Source organism: Podarcis melisellensis (genome assembly GCF_964234715.1).
Source record: "Podarcis melisellensis genome assembly, chromosome: 13".
Lineage (NCBI taxonomy): Eukaryota > Metazoa > Chordata > Lepidosauria > Squamata > Lacertidae > Podarcis > Podarcis melisellensis.
Genome location: NC_138545.1, coordinates 31338738 through 31358033, shown reverse-complemented (window position 1 = coordinate 31358033; position 19296 = coordinate 31338738). Strand labels below are relative to the sequence as shown.

Here is a 19296-nt window from a genome sequence, read left to right as displayed (position 1 = left end):
TTCCTCAGCATGCTGATACCTTCCTCCTGTTTCTCTGTGGTTCTCTTTTGGCACCATTCCTGTCAGTACGTATCATCTGAGTTTGTTATTAGGAGGGTTGATATGAGAAAATACAACTCCCAACATCTCTGACTATTGGTCATGCTGACTGGTATGACTGGTGCTGGAATTCAACAACATCTGGAGGGCTGCAGGCCAATGGCATGACTTAGTGGGAGCCACTGAAAAATCAGCCAATCTCTCTCTACATAAACCATCTTGGGGCTTGGCCATGTTAGAAAGGGCAGGGTGTTGGGAACTGGCTTTTATATCTGCAGGTAAGGATGACTGATACTAAGGGAACCCAAGGAGAATAAGGTTAAGAGATCAGGTTTCAGAGTGCTTGAGTGCTTCCCATTTAGAGTGATCAACTTAGGGCTCATCCAGACTTCTGCTTGTCCCAACACTTTCCACCGGAGAAACCCAATCTTTACCGCTGAATCAGAGTAAATGTTGATTGCGTTTTCCATGGATTGGTGCTTGTTCCAATTCAGCTCTAAAGATCAGGTTTTCCCATGGAGAGCATCTGGGCAAAGAGAAAACCACTCAGCTCTATGCCTAGAAAGCGTGTGATGAGTGGAAAACTGCTCAGCCCTGTGCTTTCTAGGCATGGGACAAGAGGAAGTGTGGGTGAGTCCTTTGCTGAGATGGAAACCCTCCCCCCCCCAAAAAAAAAAAATTATGAAAATGCTGCCACGGCTTCCCAAAAATCCTCAGGTAGGTAATGCTCTGGGGGAGAAGAAAGGAAATGGAAAGCCAATCTCCTTAATTATTGATCGCCTGTTAAATTTCCAGATCAATGCTGTGCTCAGCTTGAGAGCGGATTAGGCCAAGTAGATTCCATATGTTACCCACAGGCTTGTAATACATCGTGCAAAGTCTTTAATTCGCAGTCAGTCTTCAGGTCTTCCAAGAAGAGCAGCTTTATTGGCCCTTGGGGAGATATTCAGCTCCTGGCTCTCTTATTCACTAATAAAGGGGGAAAGTCTTCAGGAAGGAAAGAGGAAGAAAAAAAAAACCCTCTATGCTTTATTGGCTATTGCAAAGGCTTCAGCCGTAAGCTCGCTTCATAGTGGTAACACTGCATTTCTGTTTCCTACAAATTGGTCCCTTCTTGCTCAATTTAATTTAAGTGCATTGTAAGTATTCTGCCTTGTGCATGTGCTCATGTGTGTGTATGAATTTGCATTCCCAGTTGGTCTTCTTTGGGTTGATTTTGAATGAATGAAAAACATGAAATCATTTCAAGGAGAATTGTTATTTTCCACCCCCTTTCTTCATTCTAATGGACCACTGAGGATAAAAATACACACACACCACTCAGCTTTCTTCTGGTGGTTGATGACTGCTAGAACTACACACGGGATGTTGGGTCCCATGGATTAGGCATCCCTGAAGCAACTTTCCCTTTGAATGACTTGATGGAGAGGTTTTGCGATCAGAGCTTGACTGATTGCTCCATAGAGATTTAGTCAGGAAAGAATGACTTACGGCCCAAACATCTGGTAAAAATTGAAAGCTACCATTGACTATGGTTTTATTTTATTTTTCTCTTTGAAGGGGCATCACTCTGTCACTTGACAACCCTATGGTGATATCCCTATCTACTTTGCATTGGAGATTAGAGTACCAAAAATAGGTCTGTTTTAGACCAGATGTATTTATAAGGACTCTGATGCTGCATGACTTCAGTCTTTTTCTCCGTGGATTGCTATTATTTATAAGAAGGGCCATAACTCAGTGGTAGAGCACCTGCTGTTTATGCAGGTTCAGTCCTAAGCATCTCCAAGCAGGGCTGGGAATGACTCCTGTGCAAAACCCTGGAGAGCTGCTACCAACCGGTGTAGACAGTATTGAGCTTGTCTGATCAGTTGTCCAGCTTGGTATAAGGAAGCTTATTCCCATGTTCCTAGAGATCAAGGAAGGAATTTCTTCTAGGTCATACATTCCTGGCCAAAGAGATAGTAGTGTCTGAGAGATACAATCCAGAATGGCACCAATCCATCCACATCCTTACTGATTGATACGGGGCACAATCTACTGCTGAGCAATTCTGTACAACCTATTCCAAAATTAGAAAGAGCTATGGAAGATCACCTCTTTTTTTAAAAAAAAATCCTTCAGATACTGTTTAGATTTACAGCTTCTGTTTGAATTATAGGGAATGAAAAACTGAAGGTTTTTTATCAATGGATTTTCACATCATGAGTGTGTGTGTTGGGCTATTCTTGTATATATATGCTGCTTGAAGTCACTTCAAACCTGAGTTCACTCTCTCCCAAGGTATCAAAGTGTATATAAAACCACAACGTTGTGCAAATCACAGCATTATTCACAGTTGTTTTTTTAAAAAATATCAGTATCTTCGATCTGAAATCACGGCGCTCTCAGGAAGTCTGGATGCAAACAAGGATAAGCTTATAGGTCAATTGGCCGGTAAGTTTTGTCAATTGACTGGCTAAATATTATCAAATATTCCATGAAGCCATAAAGCTGATGATGCTCGGAGAATGGGCTGCCGCCTACTTAGCACCGCTCTCTTTAAAAACTCTCTTTTTATTGTTTGCAGTATTGCTTTGCTTCCCACCCCCCCCCCCGGGTTTATTTGTTACTTTTTAAAAACGTTATCCATTGGCATTATCCATTACCCAGTGTTCCAGGAAAGAAACCAAAAATGACAACCTTTCACATTTATAGACACCTTCCCTAAGATGTGTATGTCCCAGCTCCATTTCCAGTGTTCCTATCCTACATGCACCATCCCAACAGCAAGGGCTGAATGGGGCTTCTCAGTGTGCTCAGATGAACACACATAGAAGCGCCCACATGATCAGGAACCCTAACAACTCAGGGTTCCCAGTTGCATGAAGGCTTCTGATTGTGTTCAGCTGAAGGTCTACTGCTTGCACATGCAACACCACTGCCCTCTTCATGCCTTTCCTTGAGAGAGGCTGCTGTTCCTCAGGGACTAGGTCCGCAGTTCCACCCTGCCCTGATGAATGTGAAGAGCCTCAGGCTGAGTGCTTTATAAGTTGAGACTTCCAGTTTATTATAATAATAGGAAAGGTGATTAGAGGCAAAGGTTGTTTGAGGTTTGTAAAATTATGAACGTTACCTAGTCTATTTTCTCTCAGCGTGTGAACCCAACTCAGGGTCATCTGGCGAAACTGATTGGCAGCAGGCTCAGGACTCATCAAAGGCAAAGGAAGAAGTATTACGTCTTTGTGCATAATTAGCGCTCAGAGTACATTGCCGCAAGATGCAGCAGTGGCTGGTTGACTCAGCAAGGATTGGGCAACATCACTAGGGGAGGCCGGAAATGGCCAATGCAAGCAGTGATTCAGGAAGGCTGTGGTATGGCTCTTGGTGCCACTGTCAATTGGCAAGCTTTTCTGTTTGGCAAGATGTATTTGAGCTGTAAAAACCTAAGCAAAGCTCAGCTATGGAAAAAGCCTGTTCAGCAGGAACTGTTCATGCCAGCTCTTAAATATTAATAAGACAGCCCAAGGAGAAGGGAGAGGGAGTGGCTTCTGATTTTTTAAAGCTAATGAAGGCAAGCATTCACTCTCTATATTTTGACTCTGGCATTCTCAAGAATTGTGAGGGAGAAATAGCTCCAAAATCTGAATAAAAGTGTAGCCTGCCTTTCCCATTGGCTGAGTTCCTGTGATGTCACGGAATGTTTATGAATACTTTTATGTTTCGCTTTTGAGGGGCTGGAGTAATGATTGCTAAGTGCAATTTCAATGAGGAAAGAGTGAGGTTTATTTGGTGGCAGCGGGGGGACCTCACATAGTGTCTAGCTTCTCTGAAGAAGGAAGTGAAATATCATGCAGATAAGAAATGATATTGCATAATATGGCCAGAGTATTTCAGCAGGTGAGCTAACCAGGAAACAAGAACTAACCAGCAAGAGACCAACTTGTAGAATCTCCCCCTAAGATCTTTTCCCCCCCATTGAGTCCAGAGCTGGGCTTAAAGGAATTCTATCCAGCCCTATTGCATTTTGTGCATTTCAAAGTGTAATTAAAAGGTGCAGTTGAAAGCATTGTTAACCCGTGCTTAAGTTCCATTGATTTAAAAAAGAATTGCCTTTGCACTGGATTGAACTGAAGCGTTATTATTCCCCTTTAATAATGGTCTCTGACAACAGAACATATGTCGCAGGCAGAAAGATATAGCATATATTCGATCTTTTGGCTGAGGTAGCATTGCTTTGCTGGTATTTACAATATACCTTTAATAAATCCTGACTGCTTTGTTCAGGCCCAGATTTTAAGAAACACATTATTTCAGCTATAAAAGGCAACAAATAGCCTTTTAAAAGTTTATAGCCTCGCTAATATTTAAGCATTAAAAGGTTGTATTCTTGTTCCTGGCCTTCTAGGTGGACCTGTGGTAGGGGAAGGAAGGGGATAACTTTGTTTTCCAAACAATGGTGTTATTTTGCCACATAGCCAGACCCCTTCAGAAATGGATAAGTTGTATAATAGGGATAACACCACCTAGCAATTAGGATTTCTATACAAGATTCAAAGAGAGGGGGCAGAACTGACTCCACCACTGAGTAGAGAGAGGCTACCATCTCAGGCAGATGCTGGGAGCAGTGGTGACCACCCCCTGGTTGTTCCTCCTAACCCCCTGTCAGCTATTCCTGCCCCCTTACTGGAGAACGGTGCTATGTATGCTACATGAGCTGTCCTGCCCCTCCTGTGCAAGCTAGTCCTCTGCCTCAAGATGCTATTTCGTAACTACTGAAGTAATGGTCAGCTGCCAGTCCAGTCAGCTTCTGTATGTGGAACAGAGAGGAGACAACATCTTTAGGCCTCAGGCAGCAATACAGCTTGAGCCATAGAGAGAATGTTGAAACAGGGATTGTCTCTGAAAACAAAACACTTTTCCCACCTTGAAACTGTGGGCAAATCTTTTTTCATGTTCCAAGTAAAATGTAGTAAGGTGGCCTAGGATAAAATTGTTTTGTGGGCCAAATCCAGCACCTGGGACCACCAGTGGTCAAAATATCCCTAGTGCAGTTGACACACCCCAGCTGTGCTTCAGCCATAGTTGAGATTAGGCAGGTTTGAACATGAGAATTGCAGTATTGAGTCAGAGAAAGCCCCTCTTCAGGTTTGACAGCGACCAGCCAGATGGGAAAGGAAAATTCATAGAAGAGAATGGTGCATGATGGTAATATCTGTTCTCTGTTGTTATCTGCCAGCACCTGCTGGGGCAAAAATCTGCGGAAATAGAGATGACGCTTTTAGGCGCTATCAAGGCTTGTAGCTTTCTAGTAGACCCGCATTCCATGTATCTATTACTCTTTTAAAAAGCCACTTCTGCTGGGACCTGTAATGACATCCTGTGGGTGATGAGTTCCATAAGTTTCATATGCGCTGCAGAATCTTTAAGCATGCTGCTTCTCAGTTGTTGTTTTTTACTCCAGTGAATGGTTATGAGTTTTTCTAATCTGAAGGAGAATGAACAATTCCTAACCTGCCTATTTTGCTACCTGGACAAGTTTTCTTGTAAGGAACCAGAAACAGACTAAAAGTTTTTAGTCTAGTTTATCAATGATGATTTTACTTCTGGCATCCTAGGCTGCTGCCTGCTGGACATAGCTTAGTGCATGGGTAGGCAAACTAAGGTCCGGGTGCCAGATCTGGCCCAATCGCCTTCTAAATCCAGCACGCGGATGGTCCTGGCATCAGCGTGTTTTTACATGAGTAGAATATATCCTTTTATTTGAAATGCATCACTGGGTTATTTGTGGGGCATTGGAATTTGTTCATTTCCCCCCCCCCAAAAAATACAGTCCAGCCCTCCACAAGGTCTGAGGGACAGTACCCCTGTTGAAAAAGTTCGCTCACCCCTGTCTTAGTGCATGCAGAAGGTCCTAGGTTTCATTCTTGGCATTTCCAACTAAAAATGATCTCAAGTAGCTTGGCTGGGAAGGGCTTCTGTGTGAGAACTTGGGAGAGCCACTGTCAGGCAGAGTAGAAGATCATGCTGGGCTGGATGGGTCAAATGGTATGACAGGCGGCTTTCGTACGACCAAGCTTCTCCCTTCCCTGTCCCTCAAAACCCCAACAGTATTTTTCATAGCAGCATTACAATGCAAGATTTTCACACTGAACTTGTGAGTAATCCTAAGCCTTTGAATCCTTCTCACTTATTCTGGAGCCTAGCCAGTTCCTTGCTGTCCTACCCGTCCTATCCCCCAGTTTCCTATTTATATATTTGGTCTGCTTTTTCCAGCATGTAATACTTTACATTTGTCTTTGCTGAATTTCATTTTCCTGCTTGCAGCCTAGAGTGCCAATTTATCAAGGTGCGCTTTATCAAGGCAGTCATACAAACTCTTTAACTGAAACCTCTTCCCCTCTGCTGGGAGAGTGGGAGGGAATGGGTTATAGGAGATACAAAAGGCTTGAGCTGTGGCAGTAGGGAGAGAGTTTGACCTAACTGGTGCTATTTTTCTAGAAAAAAGAGTTATGGAACTCACCATGAATGTCTCCCTCGTTCTCTTACAATGGTAATGGCACCCACCAGAGAGGTGCTGGAACTGAGTTTCGGTGATTTCTGGCTGAGAAAAAGCCCTGGGCCTAACACAGGAAGGCCAGAGTGATATTCTCATGTATCTCACATGGACTTTGGGCAAGTCACCACCTGCCAGCCTCGACTACCTCACAGGGTTGCTGTGAGGATAAAGGCAGAATGATACATACCTGGGTGTGTGAATTTGGAGCTGGGCCATTAGGCAGGGTGAGGCTGCAAAAACTCCCATTCAGCAGTCCTGCAGGCACCCCGCCCCATCTGCCAGCAGTGGCACCGATTTAGGGCAATATTGCATCCATTTTCAGGAAGATTTCCCAAGAGCTCTTGCACAGTGCAGAAGATCTCACAATTTTGCTGTAGTTTTTAGCACCTCTGTGGGCGGTGAATTCGGCTGTTGTCAAACTGGCATCTGTTCAGGGCTGCCCCAAGTCACCCTGCAACTTACTGTAACAACTTCATGGTGAGTTCCGGCACCTATTTTTCCTGGGGGGGAAAGCACTGTGTGGGAAGAATCCAGCAGAAACTCCTCTTTGTCTCTCCCATCAAAGCTTACTGTGGGCTTGTCTTACTCTTACCCTTTTGCCCTTACCTGCCAACACTTTCAATGACCACCACCACCACCTCTCCCTCCCGCCCGCCCTCTTTCTTTTAAAGCCTGTCCTCTAAACTCCTCTCTTCTTTGCTGCCTTTGACTAAACCCCTTAGGTTTTATTTTGTTGGGGATGAAAGCAAAGTATATAAAAGTCAGTGTCCTTGTTGCTGTTCATACAGTTGCTCTCGTCTCTTTCTTTCCTCCCATCCCTCCCATTTGCCTATTGTCTCCCTCACTGTGGAAATGTGGATTGTAAGCTCCTCAGGTCAAGGACTGCACAGCGCTGCCAACTTGAAGCCCTTGAGCTCCAGCATGTCTGCCAGTCCCCCCTCTACAATCCACAATGCACAAGAGACTGTTTGCTCTTCCTGCTTGGTTCCTGTTTGCAATGACTTGGCTTCTTCTACATTAAAGAAGTCCCCACCCCAGACATGCCCACATTTCATTGAATGCCAGAATTAGGCATGCATACTTTCTTCTGTTCTGAACAGAGTAGAGGTACAAATACTTTCTCTGTGTGAAGTGAGCACAGTGATGACTTATGTCTGTGTCTTTTTTCTCATTCATGGAGAGGGGTGGGAATTTCCACCCCTTTTCATGATCTTGCCCTTTTCCCTGCTCTTTTTTTGATAGGGCAGCCATTTTGTGTCATGCCACACCTGGATGGCAGCCATTTTGAATCTTGCTATGCCCACATGGCAGCCATTTTGTCACCCACTCCCATGGTATTTTGTACAGCAATTTCTGGCACCTGGCACTGTTTGTGTATAGTGATAAAGAAATAAGAGTCTTGGTAGGCCAGTGTCAAAGATATATATTTTTTTCTATAGGTAAAGGGTGTCCTGCTCCAGACTTTTGACAGGGCTCACAGAATCATACTTGCAAACTAAGCAGCTATCTAGGGCAGCAACATTCAATCTGGTTTCTGGTTAAAAGAAGCATTCAAGTTCATGGTGACCTCACCAAGCATCCTGCGCATTCTGAGAGTGTCCCAGAATCCTTTGCTGTATTGCCTGGGTTTCTGGAATTCACTTTTGGTTTGTGTGAGACTGACCTTTCCCCACTGGTCCTTCGTTCTGTCCAGGTTAGGAAACCCCAAGCCAGCCACAGGACTGAGCTGCTTATCTCTTGGAGGACCAATTTTAGTTATAATTTTTAAGAAAGAGATGGTTGCATGGTCAGTCCTTTTATCTGGTCAGCTAGGGTCATGCCCATCTACCTGGTCACACACAGGGGGAGGAAGCTCCAGAGCAGGTAGGACAGGAAGTCGTCCCTGTCTGGAGCCACATTCCCCTGTGTGTCCATTCTAGGCAACAGGAAAATGTTGTACTTGACTGCTCTAGTAATAATTCATCCCACATTTTTCACTTCCAAATCTGTACGGGAGACAGGCAGCAGTGATGGGCAGGCTTCAACGTCCCTTCACCAAATGTGAAATGAACACCTGTTAAAGGCTTTCTTTTTTAATTAACTTGACACTAATTACAGAACAAGCTCAGGATCCTTGGAACTTCATTTGCATAGAAAATAGCTCACTGAAAAAAGAGAATGGACTTGATCTCCATTTTAAAGGATTAATCTCATGGTGTTTGCTATTCAGGGCAGTGTTCTCAGCTCTCAACACCCATCACATTCAGGGGGTTAGCAGAAGAAAGTTTGTTGCTGAGCGCCTATCCTGATAAGATGATTGGTTGCCAAAGAAGCTAATTAGAATCAAAAGATAATCGGAGGTCATGTGCCAACTACAGATTTTGAAACATTTGAGGGAAATTGATGTAAACTTAGGCCAAAGGTTTTCAACCTTTTTGAGTCCACAGCTCCCTTGACCAACTACATTTTTTTCTGCGGCACACTTGTGGGGCTCAGGAGCCTAGATACATCACCCCTTGCCCGCAGAGCTGGCAGCCTTTCTCCCTTTCTCAAACCACGTCCCATGTGGAGGGTTCATTCAGCCTCCTCTCCTCTCTCCTCTCCTTCGAAGCAGCTGCTGTTGCCACCGCTGGTCTCTAAGCTGCTTAGAGAGGTGCCTCCTCACACTGCCCCACATTGGCCTGGGACTTGTCTATCCATTTCCAACAGCAAGAGGAAAATCAGAGGAAGGATGGGAGGAAAGAGCAACATAGGCAGTGCTGCCCGCGGCACCCCTGATAATTTTTCAAGGCACCCCAGGGTGCCACAGCACGCTGGTTGAAAACCACTGACTTAGGCCATGAAAATCTACATTTTGGATTTGGGCGATTTACCAATTTTGCAATGCCTTGGCTGTAGAAAGCACTTCTCGGTGTTCAGCTCTGGGCCCCCAAATGTTAAATTCTAACCAAGTCCAAGCTCCAAGGATGACAGTCTGGTATCGTCATCACCTTTGGTGTGACAGTCGTCTGTGTGGCAGCTTGGAGAACTCTGGCAGCTGGGCTTTGGAAGGTGCCAATTGAGAATGCTGAACTTCAAGCAGCTGCTTGTAGCATGGGGCTAATAGCTTGGCACATTGCAGGAGCACGCGAGCTGGTCACTGGCAGCTTGAGGTTATGAAATAGAACACTCCAAGCAGTTGCCTCCTGTGACTTTTGGAAGCTTTGTCAAGTCATTCTTCTTTCATTTTGACTTTTAACTGACTGAATAAAGCAGGTTGGGTGTAATTTTCCCCACCTTAATCTACTCTCAAGAGTAGATTAGAACTGAAATTACTTTCTCAGAAAAAAATAAAAAATCCTGCTTTCATATTTCCTTGCAAAATGCACATTTGTCCTCATTTGACTATAATATCTCAAATCTTCCCAGTTTTTGGTGCTGATAACTGCATTTTCTGGCAGTTTAACATACACTGGTTATAGGAATTTCAGCATTTCTTGGGGCAAGCTTGAAATGCCTTAATGTTGAACCTTGATTCTTTTACTTTGTAGTGTACGGTATGTTGCCATGGTCCTAACACGAGTGTTGGAAGAGCCTAGCAAAGCAACTGTGCCAAATAGAGAGTAGAAGAAACAGGCTACAAAGTCCTGTCTTGGGGCTGTTTCACACATGAACATATATCAACTAGATGGAAACGATATAACCGGCTAACTTTTATGTATGTGTAAATACAGTATTGCAGAAATAATGACACAGATAACTTTTCACATCACAGTGTTTTTTTCAAATGGGATCAGTTCACCCATTCAGCTGCCAGTCGTCATATGAACAGTACTCATTTGATGTATATGTGTGTGTGTGTGTGTGTGTGTGTGTGTGTGTGTGTGTGTGTGTGTTGTGTATGAGCCAGCCCTTAGAAATCCACTTGATTTTAAGTCTTGCTGACCGTCAGTGGTGGCCATGGGTTGGATGATCTCTCAATAGCCCATCTCTGGTTCTTGGATAGCTTCCATGTTTTCATCAAAACCAAGACATCTTTGAACTTATGAAAAGCAGGGTGAACCCTCCCCATCTCACATTTCTGGATTAAAACTGTGACCTGCGTGGTGGGCATGCTTTGCTTTCATCCACACGCTGGGCCATGTATAATTGAATCCGTTCATAAAACTGCTCTTTAAAATGTTAAACCTCTTTCCCTTGAAGGTCTTTGCCATCAATCAGGTTTGCAAAGAGCCTCAAAGCAGAGGATCAGCAGAGGCTGCTGTAAGAAACCCTTAAGCAAATGTCCGTCACCCTGACCTCTGACATTTTGTGAAGGCAGAAAACAATAGTCCCATAGAAGGTCGCCTTGTTAGATTAAGTGCAGCTTGCTCAGAATGGCACCATGACCCAGGCCTGGGTTCCCCAATTAGCAAATAGGTTACAGGCTCTGCCTCCTGCTCAGGTCTTCTCTCAGGAGGGATCCAATTCCCTTCTCTGCTGTGAGGAAGAGCCTGCAAAAATGTCAAGCCAGAGACCTAACACAGCATCACTCATGCCTGGAAATAATAGATTGGTGGCATAGACTTCTGAGCATCCTCCTATTCCTCAGATGTGAGGTAGTCCAGGTCTCTGTCTAAAGATCTGAGCAGCTATTAAACATCTCCTTGTATATTTATTATACTTGCAGCCTACCTTCTTCTCTGGTTCAGGGCAGGATGCTATAATGTCATCAAGGACTTGTCCTTACTATCCCCAAAGGACTCATAATCTAATTTCCCAAAGATCATAAATCCTTTTAGGAAACAAAGGAGGGCATGCAAGCAAGCAAGCAACAAAATGAAACCACTTAATTAAACATGCCTTTCATGACTCTTCTTCCAAAGTGCACCTATGTTCCCAGTATACTTGTAAGTTTTATTATTCTGCCCCAGAATGGGCATATATAGAAATCTCCCACTTTGTATACTGTATAGTCTGTCCTTAAATCCTTCTGATGTGAGAAGGAGGGACACTGTGCAAATCAGCATTAGCAGCAGAAGCTGGAGATGGTGGTGCTGTCAGTTCACCTTGCGTTTTCTGCCAATACCATAACACCATTATACAAATCTATTGTGCAACTGCATTTGGAAAACAGTCACACATGCCAGCTTCCAAATAAGAGGGGGGGGGCTGGTGGCACACGGCACATGATATCACATGTGTGATGTCACAACGTGGTACATGTGACATCAGGATGTCAGAGGCAGAGCTGAGCTCAGCAGAAGCACAGCAGCAGCAGCACAGCTTCAATAGTTGCATGTTTTCCTGCTGCTTCTGCCACCATCAGCCTGGAGCTGCTTCCAGCCTCCTCCATGGCAGGAGGAGGAGATTGAAGCCATGCCAGACTCGGCTCCATGCTTGGCCTCTTCAGGAAGGCTTTGGACTTTTTGGGGAGAGGAGTGGCACCCTCCTCGAAAGTATGGGGGGACGAAAGGGCTCAGCCCCTAGCAGATGGCGCCCTTGAATACTGTGTACCATTCTGGTTGCCTCACCTCCGAAAGGATATTGTAAATATTGTTGGGAAAAGGTTCAAAAAATGGCAACCAAAATGATGAAGGGAGTGAATAAATTCCCCTGTGAAGAAAGGTTGCAGTATCTGGGGCTTTTAGTTTAGAGAAAAGGTGAGTGAGAGGTACATGATAGAAGTGTTATGAAACTGTGCATGGCATGGAGAAAGTGGATAGAGAATAGTTGTTTTCCCTCTCTCATAGCACTGGAACTTGTGGGCATTCAGTGAGGTTGGGTGGTGGAAGATTGAGGACAGACAGAAGAAAGTACTTCTTTACATAGTGCTTGGTTAAACTGTGGAATTGAGAGTGATGGCCACAAACTTTGATAGCTTTAAAAGAGGATTAGACAAACTTAATGGAGGATAAGGCTATCAATTTGTTGTTGCTTAATTGTTTAGTTGTGTCCGACTCTTCGTAACCCCATGGACCAGAGCACGCCAGGAACTCCTGTCTTCCACTGCCTCCCGCAGTTTGGTCAAACTCATGCTGGTAGCTTCGAGAACACTGTCCAGCCATCTCGTCCTCTGTCGTTCCCCTTCTCCTTGTGCCCTCAGTCTTTCCCAACATCAGGGGCTTTTCCAGGGAGTCTTCTCTTGAGGTGGCCAGAGTATTTGAGCCTCAGCTTCAGGATCTGTCCTTCCAGTGAGCACTCAGGGCTGATTTTCTTAAGAAGGGATAGGTTTGATCTTTTTGCAGCCTTCTTTATGGTCTGATTGTCGAAGAATTGATGCTTTTGAATTATGGTGCTGGAGGAGACTCTTGAGATACTAGCAATGAATGCTATACTCTGCCTCCACAGTTGGAGGCAGTATGCTTCTGAATAACAGCTTCTGGAAACCACAGGAGGGGATAAGGCTGGAGTCCTACTTGTGGGCTTTCCATACGCAGAACTGTTCCTACATTCTTAGGTGGAATAAATATAGTAGCCAGTAGCCACCAGAAGTCATTGAAGAAACATCTCTGGCTCTTAGTTCTGTATAAACCTGCAAACAGTTATTACTTCACTCAAAAGCATCATGCAGTAGCATTCTAGCTGCAGTATAGTGTTCAGGTTTCTTCCAGCAAACCTCGGTTAGGGTAATCTTTGTGTCCCCAATGTGTTTTAGCTCTTACTTTGTGTCATAAAAGTTATGGCTTTGCAGATTAAAAGTAGCACCTTGAATAGTGGCCAATGCACTGTACTAGCACTGGGTTTGTGAAAGAGAACTTTTATGAGAACAAAGCTAACATGGTCTTCTAGGTACAAGTGGTTTAGGACGTGTGACCAACCTGTTTTGCCACAGTTCAATATATCCAGTTTAATTTCCTAGAAGAGAGTTGTTTAGGGGTTTTATGCAGCCCTATTCCTTGTTCAGTGCCCTTGTACGCTGGCTGGCTTTGACAGTCATAAAAGCTAGAAAGTGCTGATGTGGAGTAATAAAGTCTTTCCCCCCCACCCCACAAAACAGACTTTTCTAGGAAGCGCAGTTGTCAATTTCCCCACAGTGCGGTGCTTGGGTTTGTATTTATCTTTGACCTAGCTGGGTGGGATGTCTGCCAAGCCCAATATTATCAAGGATTCAAAATGGCAGGTTTAATCTCCAGAACATGACAGGCATGATGAGGTCAGAGATGTGGAGAGCAGCAGAGCCCATAAAGTTGTGGAAGAGGGTGTGTTTACAGGGTGTGTGTGTGTGTGTGTGTGTATGACTGAACCGTCCCTTGGGGCGACTTGTCAAGGAACTATGGGATGTTGCGTCTGAATCAATTATAGATCCTTTTGGGGTTTTGTCGGGAAGGATGTTGTTGCCTACGAAGCGAGCTTTGTTTAAGTAAGAGCTCATCAAGGCCTCAGACAGTGCCTGAGGCAAAGAGAGGCGTGGGCTGCCATTAAGATTGTTTTGCCTGAAACCTAGTCCAGCACTCCAGACAAGTGGCTGTAAAATACAGACTCTTTCATGAGGGATAACAGATCCTGTTCCACTGCCAGAAGGGCCATTTTCTGCCAGCTCTCCAGTGGTTTTCTGGAGCAGAAGGAAACAGCGCCCCCCCCCCGACTGCTTCTTGAATGGGGCCACCAGTCTGTTGCCATGTTCCACCTTCTGCCTAGCCATTTGTGGCGAAGAGAGAAAGGGGGCTTTTTTACCCAAAAGACAAGAGTCATATAAATGTTAATAAATAAAAAATTAGACAGAGTGCATTTTCTTCCTCTCTGAGTAATCATAATCACCAGCCAAACACCTGGAATTGAAAAGGGAGGGAGTCTTATCTTATCATCTTATCCTATCTTATCATCTTATATCTTATCTTATCATCTAGTAAGTAAGTAAGTAAGTAAGTAAGTAAGTAAGTATACTGGCCCTCATTTGAAGATCACAGGGCAGTTCACAACATCAAAATACAAAATGAGACAACAGAATACATAGAAAACAAGAACAAGAACAAACCAATCACCTGTCTCCCACAAAGCCACTTCCGGGCCTGCCCCAGGAGGTGGGGTTGCGGGCTTCACGCCCACCCCACGTGAGCGGGGGCTGGCTCCAGCCCCCGCGAGAGCAGGGGAATCCCCGTCGGGCCTGCCCCCCCCCAGCCAGCCGATCAGCTGGTCGGCTGGGGGGCGTGGCTTGACCTATTTAGGGCCAGCGCGGAGGGGGCTCGCCCTCTTTTTGCCGGCTCGCCCCCACGTTTTCCCACCCTCCCTCCCTTTGAGTAGGTTAGGCTTAGACAGGCCTTTGACATTGCTACGGACTTTGGTCTGTCGCCACTTGGGGCATGGTAGGAATTTTTCCCAACCGGCAATTTCGGGCCTTTTGGTTTTTAGCCTACCTCGTAGCAACTCGTCGCAACTTCTCGGCATTGGCGGTAGGCATTGGTAAGAAGGGGTTAAGATGATGTGGGGGGGGAGGAACGCCATCACCTCCCCCCAGCGAGCGAAGGGTGGTCCGTTAAAGGACCCCGGGGGGCGTGGCCCTGTCCGAAGCCTATGGAGGTGTGGGCCAAAGGCACGCCCCAGAGCGGTGACCCGGGGGAGCTCCTAGTCGACGTGCCTCGCGGGAGTCTCCCCCGATATAAGGTTAACCCTTCCCCGTGTCTCCAGCAAATGGGCTGGAGCGGGATAGTCGTTAGGACCAATGCCTATGCCAATGCCTCTCATTCCTGAATTCAATAAAGTTGTGGCCTAATTCGCCCAATTAACCTTACATTACGGTGTCTTGTGTCTTTATTTATCCTGGTGGGGGCGGGAACTCGCCACGCAAATAGAGTTAAAATGCCATATAATGCCAAAGCTCTGGTTATAGAGAAACTTTTTTGCCTGGTACCTAAAGATATATAATAAAGGAGCCAGGTGAGCCTTCTTGGGGAGAGCATTCAACAAACAGGAAGCCACCACAGAAAAGGCCCGTTCTTGTATTGCCGTCCTCTGGACATCTTGTGGAGGAGGCACACAAAGAAAGGCCTCAGATGATAATTGCAGGATCTGGGTCAGTTCATATGGGGAGAGGTGGTTCTTGAGGTACTGTAGTCCTGAGCCATTTAAGGCTTTATAAGTCAAAACCAATTCTTTGAATTAGGCCTGGAAACTAATCCACAGCCAGTGCAGTCAAGCCAGGATTGGTGTAACATGCTCAAACCATTGTGCCCTGGTGAGCAACCTGGTCACCAAATTCTGCACCAGCTGCAGTTTGTGAACCACCCTCAGAGGCAACCCTACATATAATGCATTGCAGTAATCTAACCTAGAGGTTACCAGAGCACAGATGACAGAAGTTAGGCTATCCCTGTCCAGATAGGGGCGCAGCTGGGACACCAGCCAAAGCTGATGGAAGGCACTCTGTGCCGCTGAGGCCACCAGAGCCTCAAGTGACAGCAAAGGACCCAGAAGTGCCCTCAAACTACATACCCACTCCTTCAGAGGGAGTTTTTGGTCTGGATGTGTACTTTCAGGGCATGTTTGCACTTCCTCTTCCCTGAGTGGATAGGGAATAGAAAAGAAAGAATGAGTGAGGTTGTTCCTAAGCCTCCATCCTCCACCCTATCCAGTCTGTAGGGATGTCTGGAAAACAAGGAGCCTTGCATTCACCTACTTGGGATGTCTGGGAAAACAAGGGGCCGCTTTCCACAACAGCAAATCAGCAGAAGGCTTTGTTTGACTGCTGATTGCTATAGAGGGCCCTTTAGAGGTGTGCTAAATCACCTCTCCTACCATCAGCACAATTTAGCATTGCTTGAGTGGGTATTTAAAAAGAAATATGGAGCTAATATTCAGGCAGCAGTTGAAGAAATTCTAGCGGTCAGGCTCTGAACAGCTAAGACATGCATGGGGTTGTAAATTAAACAAATCGCTGTAGTTGTGGATGTTTCCCCAAAGTGCTAATTGCCTAGAATGAAGACTAAACCTATGTTAGGAAAACCAGGGGTGGGCTTTTTTCCTCAAGATCTCAGCCTGGAGTTGTGGTAACACTTTCACTTCAGAGAGGGAAGCATCCTCAGTGCCACCACAGCATCCAGTGCTGATGCTCGTAATTGCCATCTTCAATCCCCTTATTGTCTTTGAGCAAAGACCGTGACAAAAGATGTCCTTAAGCCCATATCCCCCTCACAGAGCTTCACTTCTCAGAGTTCCCTGGGAAGAGGGATGGATAATTAAGCCACTCAAGTAACTGTAGCTCTATGAGGGGAATAGGAGACAAATGTGGATTGGGCAAATGTCGACAAGTGGTCTCATAATACAAAAACAGGCTCCACCTCCACCAAACTTGTAAAGTGTTATGATACCACTTTAAACAGTAATGGCTTCCCCTCAAAGAATCCTGGGAAATATCATTTGTTAAGGGTGCTGAGAGTTGTTTAAAGACCCCTATTCCCCTCATAGGGGGACAAATTTCACATTTGTCCATCCACGGGGTGGGAGGGACAGGGGTGTTGGGCATGTTCTGGCTTGTCCGTTTGTGGAATGCAGCATTTAGGTTCAACAGGCCTGGCCCGCAGGGACCCACATTGAGACTGAGACCCAGTATGTGACCTCAGAATCTTCTGCAATATATAGAAAAACATTGTGACTGATTTGTAAGAGCTGTAGGATAAGTCAATTTGGAAAGGGTTCTCTAGGAATCTATGGGGTTTGCTGGATCAAGAATACATCAGAATATAATTACAACTCTCTTGTTACGTATTTTTTTTGCTAAAGCAGCAGCTTTTTGGATGAGAGGCAGGGAACCATAAAATGTGACTTCTTGAGAATCTCAGCTTTTCTCTGTCTGCCATTATTTATTTAAGCAGCTTTCAAGCACGTGTGTGCGTGCTTGAAGGTATGTGTGAAATTCCAAACTCATACTCTCATTAAAGCAGAACAAGATTTCAGTGGCCAAGGGATAAAGTTTCAGTGCCTACCCCCCATGACTCCTTGTCTGTGTTAGGATTGTCCTACTCAAGTGTAGGACCCTGGTAGAGACACATGCCCGACTGGCATGTTCTCTCCCTCCTGGTCGGTTGTTCAGGAGCTTCAAAAGCTTTCTCCAGCCAGAACATCCCAGCGACTGATACCAAGTGGCATTAGTACACTTAGGATCCTGTGGAGTGTTAGCAGTTTGTGTAACAGAACTCAGTAGCACAGCACATATAATACACTCGGAGCATTCTGACTTAGCTCCTTCCTCTTTCTCATCAGACAGCAAAGAGAAAGAACAAAGGACAATAGTCCTACAGTAATACCAAACACCCTGTCTCTGTCACTTCCCACTATGTGGAATGAAAACATACACTGTCATGTGATAGACAACAATCCCATGACTTCAAGCACAGAGCAAGAATCCTAACAGTCCCACCCAGTCACTGGGTGAAGCAGAATAAATTATGTTTACTGTGAAGGACTGTAGAATCATGTTTTCAAACCAAGAAAGAAAAATATGCCAATGTGCCTGATTTGCATACTAAGTGCAGGCTGGCAAAATCCAACATATTTGGTGCGGGATTTTGGTCTTTGAAGGTGTTCCTTTTTAATCTCACAGAACACACATGGCCCTGACAGACAAGAAACAGATTGAGAGAAAAATCTGCAAGGGAAACTTGTGTAACTTGTGCGTGAAGGGCAGGCATGCGTTGCTAAACACATAGTGGACACGCGCCGAAGAGCCATGGCCAATTGGGGCTCTGTAGCACATCTCTCTCCCCCCCTCCCCAAGTGTTCAGGCACAAGTCTACCCTTCACGCTTTATGCATTTACTGCAGGAAACAACGCTTCAGCTGCAGCAGGGCTCAATTGCTACGTAAAATGTGCAAAGAGGATCTTTCTGGCTTGGCTTGGTTGGGGTGTGGATCCAGAGAAGCCAAGAGACTTGATAAACAGCCTTTTTTGTCTCAGTGGCTGAGGGAAATCGCAACACCCTCCTTAAGGAGGACCCAACCCTTTGTGCTGTGAAATCTTTCCCTTCCCCAGACTCTCTTCTCCGCAGCGTGGTGAGGCAGCAATTGAAAAGGATATTAAGACTTACGTATGTGTTGATATGGAGAATGCTTCTGGAGTTCAGGAGCATAAGCCGCTGTTTTGTTTGTTGGGAGGTAAACAATAGCCTGGTGGAAATGTGACGTCCAGGCTTGAGACGCTTCCCACGTTTCTGGTGTGTCCTTTTTGAGATGGAAGCAGGGTCAGGGTCAAAGACCTGGGAGTATCTACAGCAGCTCAGCCCCCCCCCCCCCCCGCAGCAGCTGCCACATCATCTCTCTCCTTCTTTGATGGATTTCTCTGCTTCCAGAGGTATTTTAGGGTGTTATGTGACAGACTCCCTTTTACTCAAGTATGAGTGGCACCTCCATGTAGAGAGATCTGGCTGCTGCTGCTGCTTTTTGTCTCTCCTTTAGAAACCCTAACCCCAGGGCTTTTTTTCACCCAGAACTCAATTCTGGAACCTCTTAGGTAGGCACCATTTATGGTGAATTCCATCACTTCTTTTTCTAGGAAAATAGCACTGCCTAACCCCCCAAACTTTGCAAGATGTTTCTCATGAAATAACCAAGGTGTTCACAGATTCACCAGAAACACAAGGGATCTGTCAAATCAATGGTGCTGAGGAAACACATGAGTAATTAGTTTACCTCAGTCAAGTGCCTTCCACAAAAGAAAATAACATGTGGAAGCCCCAGCAGAAGGTGTGGATTTTCGAAATGCTTAAGAGGTGGTACATTTGGGAGAAGGTAGAAATAAGCAGTGATGGAAAATACAGAGCTATGCCTGTACTGTGTAGCAAAACTGTT

The 19296-nt window shown here is 45.3% G+C and overlaps 1 protein-coding gene across 4 annotated transcripts in view; it reads left to right on the top strand.

Moving 5' to 3' along the window:
- Window positions 1-19296, top strand: part of ASIC2 (acid sensing ion channel subunit 2) — a 381636-nt gene that overhangs the window by 292950 nt on the left and 69390 nt on the right. The gene's annotated exons all lie outside the window — the stretch shown is intronic.